Source organism: Anser anser (assembly GCF_964211835.1).
Source record: "Anser anser genome assembly, contig: HAP1_SCAFFOLD_239, whole genome shotgun sequence".
Taxonomy (NCBI): domain Eukaryota; kingdom Metazoa; phylum Chordata; class Aves; order Anseriformes; family Anatidae; genus Anser; species Anser anser.
Genome location: NW_028154079.1, coordinates 92,501 through 102,500, shown reverse-complemented (window position 1 = coordinate 102,500; position 10,000 = coordinate 92,501). Strand labels below are relative to the sequence as shown.

Below are 10,000 nucleotides of genomic sequence, written 5' to 3'. Positions count from 1 at the left end.
CTCTCTGGACTCACTGCAGTGCATCCCCAGTGGTGCCAGTGCACTCTGTGGACTCACTGCACTGCATCCCCAGTGGTGCCAGTGCACTCTCTGGACTCACTGCAGTGCATCCCCAGTGGTGCCAGTGCACTCTGTGGACTCACTGCACTGCATCCCAAGTAGTGCCAGTGCACTCTCTGGACTCACTGCACTGCATCCCCAGTGGTGCCAGTGCACTCTCTGGAGTCACTGCAGTGCATCCCCAATGGTGCCAGTGCACTCTCTGGACTCACTGCAGTGCATCCCCAGTGGTGCCAGCGCACTCTCTGGACTCACTGCCCTGCATCCCCATGGTGCCAGTGCACTCTCTGGACTCACTGCACTACATACCCAAGGTGCCAGTTCACTCTCTGGACTCACTGCACTGCATCCCCAGTGGTGCCAGCGCACTCTCTGGACTCACTGCACTGCATCCCCAGTGGTGCCAGTCCAGAGAGTGCACTGTCTCCGCTGGGGATTCACTGCAGTGAGTGCAGAGAGGGCACTGGCACCACTGGGAATGCAGTGCAGTGACTCCAGAGGGTGCGCTGGCACCACTGGGGACTGTTTTGCAAAGAAAAGCGTTTTATTGTTGCTATTCACAGCTTCCATTATTCACAGGTTTTTGAATGCTAACATTGCTCAGGAAAAGATCTGATATTTGTAGGGGTACCGTCATTCCTAGTTATTTGTTTTTACATTGTCCTTGCATTTATTACCATATAATTTCAAGTCTAAGTTTGTGGTTTAAGTTATAATAAGGAAAAAAGCAGTAGTTGAGGTAATCAGGTTAAAGATTATAGATGGAGAGGAACTTGGCGTTAGATACTAAAAACAGGATGGCAGTTAGCCTTGCCTTAGAAAAATTAAAATGGTTGACTAAACTTTTTTTCCCAAAACGTTGTGTTGACCAGCCAATTTGAATTTGGCGGTATTAAAGCTGTCTGCAATAAGTTTTTCTGTTTTGGATTGTAGCTAGTTCCTCTAGGTGCTCCCGCAGAATAGTATTTTTACTATACCTATATATACTTTATATATTTACTATACCTATATATACCTAATGCCTTTCTTAGAAACAAACAAAATCTCTTTTTAAATATAACTTTCTTGCAGTTGTTAATGATGGAATTGCTCCGCCACAAAGGATTCTTTTTCCACCTGAGAAGATATGTATGGATTGGCAAGAAACACAAAGTGTTGGAGTTGGCCTGTACAATCTTGGCAACACACGTTTTCTTAATGCTACTCTACAGTGTTTGACCTACACCCCCCCACTTGCCAATTACATGCTTTCTCTTGAGCACAGCCAGTCATGTGAGTACTTTCTAACAGTATTTTAAATCTGTTGGATAGCTCTGAAGGTGAAAGAACAGCAGTGATTCTGTGAGACAAAGTTACTTGCCTGATTTTACCTGTGGAAGCTGGCTTTGAGCATTGTATTAGCAGTGGGCTCAGAATAGCATATGGAGTGCGTTTAATGCACCATGTGTGTTTTTTGTTTGTTTTTTTAAAAGGATCTTTTCTTGCTTCATGGGAATAATGAAGTGCATTGGACAGGAATGCATTTAATGAACATTTGGCATTTGGGCTATTTGGGCTTCCTGCTGCTAGAAAGGCAATAAAATTTAGGATGTTGGCATCATAGGTCTTTAGTCTTCACAGCCTAGGTTCCATAATGCACTACAATAAATGGTCTGTTCGTTGTTGAACCAATTAAAAAAAACAGAAGCAAACAAAAACAAAACCTAGAAAGCAATATGAGCTGTTATGAACATGACTAGATTTTTTTGTGGGACTGTATTAAAATCTAGACTGATTTTGTTCTAAATAAAATGTTGTACTATAAACTAAATGTTGTACTAAACGTGTATGCTTTTTAGGCTGGTATCTTTGTATCGATACCTAGAAATTTAACTGTTTTCTTCCTGTATATAGAAATTGTTTCAGTTAAGAATCCTGTTGAAAAAAGGAGGGCAGAAGTACTATTACATACATTACTTTAGTTTTTCCTTTCTCCCAAAGGACTCGTAGCTCTGTATCATGAAGCTCACCTGACAGCACTGTGCTGAAAATAACCCACATTCTCTTAATGCTGTATCATCAATGTCAAATATTCTTTCCTCATATATTTTGCAGCCTGTGGAGTTCACATTCCTGTCAGCCTTCACAAACGTGACTTTGCAGTAGTCTTTTAGATTTCTCATCACAAAATGCACTTGAACACAAGCTTAATGGATATTTTTATTCTATAAAGTTGTGTGAAATGAAATGTTACGAGACTGTTGGGACAAGGAGACTGTATCTATAGTTTAAATGTTACTTATATGTTTGTTTGTAGTTATGTCTGTTTCGCTAGACTGGGATGCTTTCTTCTTTCACTCTTCAGGTCGTGAACAAGATTTTTGCATGATGTGCACGATGGAGACTCACATTAACCAGGCCCTGCGTTGCACTGTTGATGCCATCGAGCCTATGCGTGTTATCAATAACCTCAGTCGTAAGTGGCTTCAGATGTGTTTCTTTTTCAGTATCTTGTAATCTTCAAATAATTATTTGATGTGTATAAATGGTTTTAACACTATAAAGAAGAGAGATTTTAGAAATACGAGAATTATTTCATTTTTAAATGAGGTAAATACTATCATCTTCTTATTTAGGAATAGGACAACATTTCCATTTTGGCAGTCAAGAAGACGCACACGAGTTCTTGCGCTATACTGTCGATGCTATGCAGGAAGCGTGCTTGAATGGAAGCACCAAGTCAGCATAAACAAATTCACTTTTATACGTTCTCTAGCACCTTGTAGTCCTTTATTTACTATCAAAACTGAAAGTCTACGTCATCCTTGGTTTTCATAAAACTCTTTGAAGAGTTAACTGTGTGCCTTAAATCTTCTGAGGTCTGATTATAATTTATTTCCAGATTGGACAGATCTTCTCAAGCTACCACCATCATTCATCAAATATTTGGAGGATTTCTAAGATCAAGAGGTACTTTAAAAAATATTCCTGTCCTTAGAACTGATCTGTGTCTTTTGTCGGTAGTAAAGCAGTCTGCAGTTTGTCTAAAGTAGTATCTATCGACAACTTGAATTTGGACAGTTAGTCTCCTCCACGTATTGTTAAGCATTTATATTTTGCTTCCACTGAAGTGCTTGAATTGCAAAGCAGTTTCGGATACATATGAGGCATTTCTTGATATCACTTTGGATATAAAGGTAGGATGTTTTGTAAATATAATTCATGATGTTTAAGTACATGTATAACTTTCTAAATTAAACTTGTTTAACTTAAAAAACCAAACCACATACAATGTTAAAATATAAGAGCTTGGTGGTGGTTAGAAAGTGGATTGGACTTTGTCCTTCTGTGGAACCCCTGTAAATAGTCTCCGCATAAGGAGACAGCTCCACGTAAGGACACAGTTCAAGAGCTGTGCAAGACGCTGCTTAGTGAGCCAGCACAGGCTGCTAACATTAATTACCACAGAGCCAGCTCACATTCTCAACTCACAGGAACCTGCTGCTGCCTTCCACTCCAAATCATTCTCCATAGCTCCTTGCTTCAGCTCACCACTACTACAAAATGAAGCAACAACAACAACAACAACAACAACAACAAAGCTGCGTCTCCTTATTTCTAAATGAAGTTAAAAGATAACTTATGCTCTAAGTCATGCAATACATAAAACTAATATCTAGTATTAAGACATAATTAGTAATAATCTTACTCGCTACATTTGTAGCAATTCTCTCCATCCAGCTCTTCAGGTTTCACAAATAGTTCTAGAGCTCTGGTAACAGATGAAACCGCCTAGAGGAGCGAGAGAGAAGAGCGTAAAGTCACTGTAAATTCAAAATTCCAGAGATGCACTAGGAGTTTATAAGAGAATCTGACTAATACATACGTAAGCGATCTACTATGAGCACTGTGAAGAAGGAGGCAGGAAGAGCATGCTCAGCGTTTACCTTACCTGGAAGTCATTTTACTTTGAAACAAATCATTTTCCAGTAACGCAGACAGCATCTATAGTGTGCTTTGTCATCAATACTGGGAACAAATCCAGCAGTCTAACAATTAGATGTATATTGAGGTAGAACAACAAAGAAGTATGCAAAGAAGAAATGCTGTTCTGAATAATAGCCAAAATATTCATAGCCACTGTATTTGTTCTCCCCACATAGCTGAAAAAACAACACTTGAAACATATTTTTCAAAACATATTTTAATATCCAGCAGACTGTTCAGTCATCAAGCATTTAAAGACTGTTTTAAATAATCTCTAGATTAATCTAAAAGGAATCCCATAAACTGCAGCCGCTTACCTTTAATATACTCGCTGGATGCGATGGAGCTGTATTTCTTGCTTTCACCTGCACTGGAAGGCTTCCCTTCCTTGTGAGGTTGTTTACTGCCCTCACTTCTGCATTGCTCTCATAAAGAGCCATCTGGAGGATGGCATTCTTCCTTCTTCTCCCGGGTTTTCTTCTGGAAACGAGGACCTAAGTATTCCAAGAAGCCTTTCACTTTCCTGATGTTTCTCCTTTTTCTTCTTTTTGTTACGCTTGCGATTGGCATTGTCAAAGTGGAGCGCAGAGAAATACAAATCATAAAGTCTGAAAGAAACATGCAAGTTAAAAAGAGAAAAAAAGATGTGGCACTTGTTGCATATAGGAAACTTTATTTATTTTACCCCAGGGGATGATTTGCCGCATGTCAGCGATTTTGTGGTACTTTGTGCACATGTAACTTCCTTTAGATGCAGCAAACTTAAGCCCTCAGATTGAAGGACCATAGGTCCTGGTTGGTACACAGATCATTAACAATGGTTAGCTCTGGAATATATGCAAGTAAAAAAAAAAAATGTTTTAACCTAATCCAGAATGGTGTGCAGATGTGATTCAAACTACGTGGTCCAAAGCTAGTGCTCTGACACAATTCAGCAATATCTTTCCTGTCTTCACTGATCAACCTAATAATCCCCAGTCATGATCCCCAGCCAGATTATGCTATCTAAATAACTTAGAAACTATGAAAAACTGGCACCACTGGGGATGCCAGTCGTGCCAGTGCAATCTCTGGACTCACTGCACTGCATCCGCAGTGGTGCCAGTGCACTCTGCAGACTCACTGCAGTACATCCCCGGTGGTGCCAGTGCACTCTCTGGACTCACTGCACTGCATCCCCAGTGGTGCCAGTGCACTCCCTGGACTCACTGCAGTGCATCCCCAGTGGTGCCAGTGCAGTCTCTGGACTCACTGCACTGCATCACCAGTGGTGCCAGTGCACTGCCTGCACTCACTGCACTGCATCCTCAGTGGTGCCAGTGCACTCTCTGGACTCACTGCACTGCATCTTCAGTGGTGCCAGTGCAGTCTCTGGAGTCACTGCAGTACATCCCCGGTGGTTCCAGTGCACTCTCTGGACTCACTGCACTGCATCCCCAGTGGTGCCAGTGCACTCTCTGGACTCACTGCACTGCATCCCCAGTGGTGCCAGTGCACTCTCTGGACTCACTGCACTGCATCCCCAGTGGTGCCAGTGCACTCTGTGGACTCACTGCACTGCATCGCCAGTGGTGCCAGTGCACTCTCTGGACTCACTGCACTGCATCCCCAGTGGTGCCAGTGCACTCTCTGGAGTCACTGCAGTGCATCCCCAATGGTGCCAGTGCACTCTCTGGACTCACTGCAGTGCATCCCCAGTGGTGCCAGCGCACTCTCTGGACTCACTGCCCTGCATCCCCATGGTGCCAGTGCACTCTCTGGACTCACTGCACTACATACCCAAGGTGCCAGTTCACTCTCTGGACTCACTGCACTGCATCCCCAGTGGTGCCAGCGCACTCTCTGGACTCACTGCACTGCATCCCCAGTGGTGCCAGTCCAGAGAGTGCACTGTCACCGCTGGGGATTCACTGCAGTGAGTGCAGAGAGGGCACTGGCACCACTGGGAATGCAGTGCAGTGACTCCAGAGGGTGCGCTGGCACCACTGGGGACTGTTTTGCAAAGAAAAGCGTTTTATTGTTGCTATTCACAGCTTCCATTATTCACAGGTTTTTGAATGCTAACATTGCTCAGGAAAAGATCTGATATTTGTAGGGGTACCGTCATTCCTAGTTATTTGTTTTTACATTGTCCTTGCATTTATTACCATATAATTTCAAGTCTAAGTTTGTGGTTTAAGTTATAATAAGGAAAAAAGCAGTAGTTGAGGTAATCAGGTTAAAGATTATAGATGGAGAGGAACTTGGCGTTAGATACTAAAAACAGGATGGCAGTTAGCCTTGCCTTAGAAAAATTAAAATGGTTGACTAAACTTTTTTTCCCAAAACGTTGTGTTGACCAGCCAATTTGAATTTGGCGGTATTAAAGCTGTCTGCAATAAGTTTTTCTGTTTTGGATTGTAGCTAGTTCCTCTAGGTGCTCCCGCAGAATAGTATTTTTACTATACCTATATATACTTTATATATTTACTATACCTATATATACCTAATGCCTTTCTTAGAAACAAACAAAATCTCTTTTTAAATATAACTTTCTTGCAGTTGTTAATGATGGAATTGCTCCGCCACAAAGGATTCTTTTTCCACCGGAGACGATATGTATGGATTGGCAAGAAACACAAAGTGTTGGAGTTGGCCTGTACAATCTTGGCAACACACGTTTTCTTAATGCTACTCTACAGTGTTTGACCTACACCCCCCCACTTGCCAATTACATGCTTTCTCTTGAGCACAGCCAGTCATGTGAGTACTTTCTAACAGTATTTTAAATCTGTTGGATAGCTCTGAAGGTGAAAGAACAGCAGTGATTCTGTGAGACAAAGTTACTTGCCTGATTTTACCTGTGGAAGCTGGCTTTGAGCATTGTATTAGCAGTGGGCTCAGAATAGCATATGGAGTGCGTTTAATGCACCATGTGTGTTTTTTGTTTGTTTTTTTAAAAGGATCTTTTCTTGCTTCATGGGAATAATGAAGTGCATTGGACAGGAATGCATTTAATGAACATTTGGCATTTGGGCTATTTGGGCTTCCTGCTGCTAGAAAGGCAATAAAATTTAGGATGTTGGCATCATAGGTCTTTAGTCTTCACAGCCTAGGTTCCATAATGCACTACAATAAATGGTCTGTTCGTTGTTGAACCAATTAAAAAAAACAGAAGCAAACAAAAACAAAACCTAGAAAGCAATATGAGCTGTTATGAACATGACTAGATTTTTTTGTGGGACTGTATTAAAATCTAGACTGATTTTGTTCTAAATAAAATGTTGTACTATAAACTAAATGTTGTACTAAACGTGTATGCTTTTTAGGCTGGTATCTTTGTATCGATACCTAGAAATTTAACTGTTTTCTTCCTGTATATAGAAATTGTTTCAGTTAAGAATCCTGTTGAAAAAAGGAGGGCAGAAGTACTATTACATACATTACTTTAGTTTTTCCTTTCTCCCAAAGGACTCGTAGCTCTGTATCATGAAGCTCACCTGACAGCACTGTGCTGAAAATAACCCACATTCTCTTAATGCTGTATCATCAATGTCAAATATTCTTTCCTCATATATTTTGCAGCCTGTGGAGTTCACATTCCTGTCAGCCTTCACAAACGTGACTTTGCAGTAGTCTTTTAGATTTCTCATCACAAAATGCACTTGAACACAAGCTTAATGGATATTTTTATTCTATAAAGTTGTGTGAAATGAAATGTTACGAGACTGTTGGGACAAGGAGAGTGGATACTGTATCTATAGTTTAAATGTTACTTATATGTTTGTTTGTAGTTATGTCTGTTTCGCTAGACTGGGATGCTTTCTTCTTTCACTCTTCAGGTCGTGAACAAGATTTTTGCATGATGTGCACGATGGAGACTCACATTAACCAGGCCCTGCGTTGCACTGTTGATGCCATCGAGCCTATGCGTGTTATCAATAACCTCAGTCGTAAGTGGCTTCAGATGTGTTTCTTTTTCAGTATCTTGTAATCTTCAAATAATTATTTGATGTGTATAAATGGTTTTAACACTATAAAGAAGAGAGATTTTAGAAATACGAGAATTATTTCATTTTTAAATGAGGTAAATACTATCATCTTCTTATTTAGCAATAGGACAACATTTCCGTTTTGGCAGTCAAGAAGACGCACACGAGTTCTTGCGCTATACTGTCGATGCTATGCAGGAAGCGTGCTTGAATGGAAGCACCAAGTCAGCATAAACAAATTCACTTTTATACGTTCTCTAGCACCTTGTAGTCCTTTATTTACTATCAAAACTGAAAGTCTACGTCATCCTTGGTTTTCATAAAACTCTTTGAAGAGTTAACTGTGTGCCTTAAATCTTCTGAGGTCTGATTATAATTTATTTCCAGATTGGACAGATCTTCTCAAGCTACCACCATCATTCATCAAATATTTGGAGGATTTCTAAGATCAAGAGGTACTTTAAAAAATATTCCTGTCCTTAGAACTGATCTGTGTCTTTTGTCGGTAGTAAAGCAGTCTGCAGTTTGTCTAAAGTAGTATCTATCGACAACTTGAATTTGGACAGTTAGTCTCCTCCACGTATTGTTAAGCATTTATATTTTGCTTCCACTGAAGTGCTTGAATTGCAAAGCAGTTTCGGATACGTATGAGGCATTTCTTGATATCACTTTGGATATAAAGGTAGGATGTTTTGTAAATATAATTCATGATGTTTAAGTACATGTATAACTTTCTAAATTAAACTTGTTTAACTTAAAAAACCAAACCACATACAATGTTAAAATATAAGAGCTTGGTGGTGGTTAGAAAGTGGATTGGACTTTGTCCTTCTGTGGAACCCCTGTAAATAGTCTCCGCATAAGGAGACAGCTCCACGTAAGGACACAGTTCAAGAGCTGTGCAAGACGCTGCTTAGTGAGCCAGCACAGGCTGCTAACATTAATTACCACAGAGCCAGCTCACATTCTCAACTCACAGGAACCTGCTGCTGCCTTCCACTCCAAATCATTCTCCATAGCTCCTTGCTTCAGCTCACCACTACTACAAAATGAAGCAACAACAACAACAACAACAACAACAACAAAGCTGCGTCTCCTTATTTCTAAATGAAGTTAAAAGATAACTTATGCTCTAAGTCATGCAATACATAAAACTAATATCTAGTATTAAGACATAATTAGTAATAATCTTACTCGCTACATTTGTAGCAATTCTCTCCATCCAGCTCTTCAGGTTTCACAAATAGTTCTAGAGCTCTGGTAACAGATGAAACCGCCTAGAGGAGCGAGAGAGAAGAGCGTAAAGTCACTGTAAATTCAAAATTCCAGAGATGCACTAGGAGTTTATAAGAGAATCTGACTAATACATACGTAAGCGATCTACTATGAGCACTGTGAAGAAGGAGGCAGGAAGAGCATGCTCAGCGTTTACCTTACCTGGAAGTCATTTTACTTTGAAACAAATCATTTTCCAGTAACGCAGACAGCATCTATAGTGTGCTTTGTCATCAATACTGGGAACAAATCCAGCAGTCTAACAATTAGATGTATATTGAGGTAGAACAACAAAGAAGTATGCAAAGAAGAAATGCTGTTCTGAATAATAGCCAAAATATTCATAGCCACTGTATTTGTTCTCCCCACATAGCTGAAAAAACAACACTTGAAACATATTTTTCAAAACATATTTTAATATCCAGCAGACTGTTCAGTCATCAAGCATTTAAAGACTGTTTTAAATAATCTCTAGATTAATCTAAAAGGAATCCCATAAACTGCAGCCGCTTACCTTTAATATACTCGCTGGATGCGATGGAGCTGTATTTCTTGCTTTCACCTGCACTGGAAGGCTTCCCTTCCTTGTGAGGTTGTTTACTGCCCTCACTTCTGCATTGCTCTCATAAAGAGCCATCTGGAGGATGGCATTCTTCCTTCTTCTCCCGGGTTTTCTTCTGGAAACGAGGACCTAAGTATTCCAAGAAGCCTTTCACTTTCCTGATGTT

At 40.4% G+C, this 10,000-nt stretch overlaps 1 long non-coding RNA gene across 1 annotated transcript in view; it reads left to right on the top strand.

Moving 5' to 3' along the window:
• The first annotated feature begins 7,919 nt into the window (after positions 1-7,919).
• Positions 7,920-10,000, top strand: part of LOC310890846 — a 12,356-nt gene continuing 10,275 nt past the window's right edge. Inside the window, exons 1-2 of the long non-coding RNA XR_014577329.1 lie at positions 7,920-7,958; positions 8,385-8,452. This is a non-coding gene — a long non-coding RNA (uncharacterized lncRNA). The remainder of the gene's footprint in view (positions 7,959-8,384; positions 8,453-10,000) is intronic.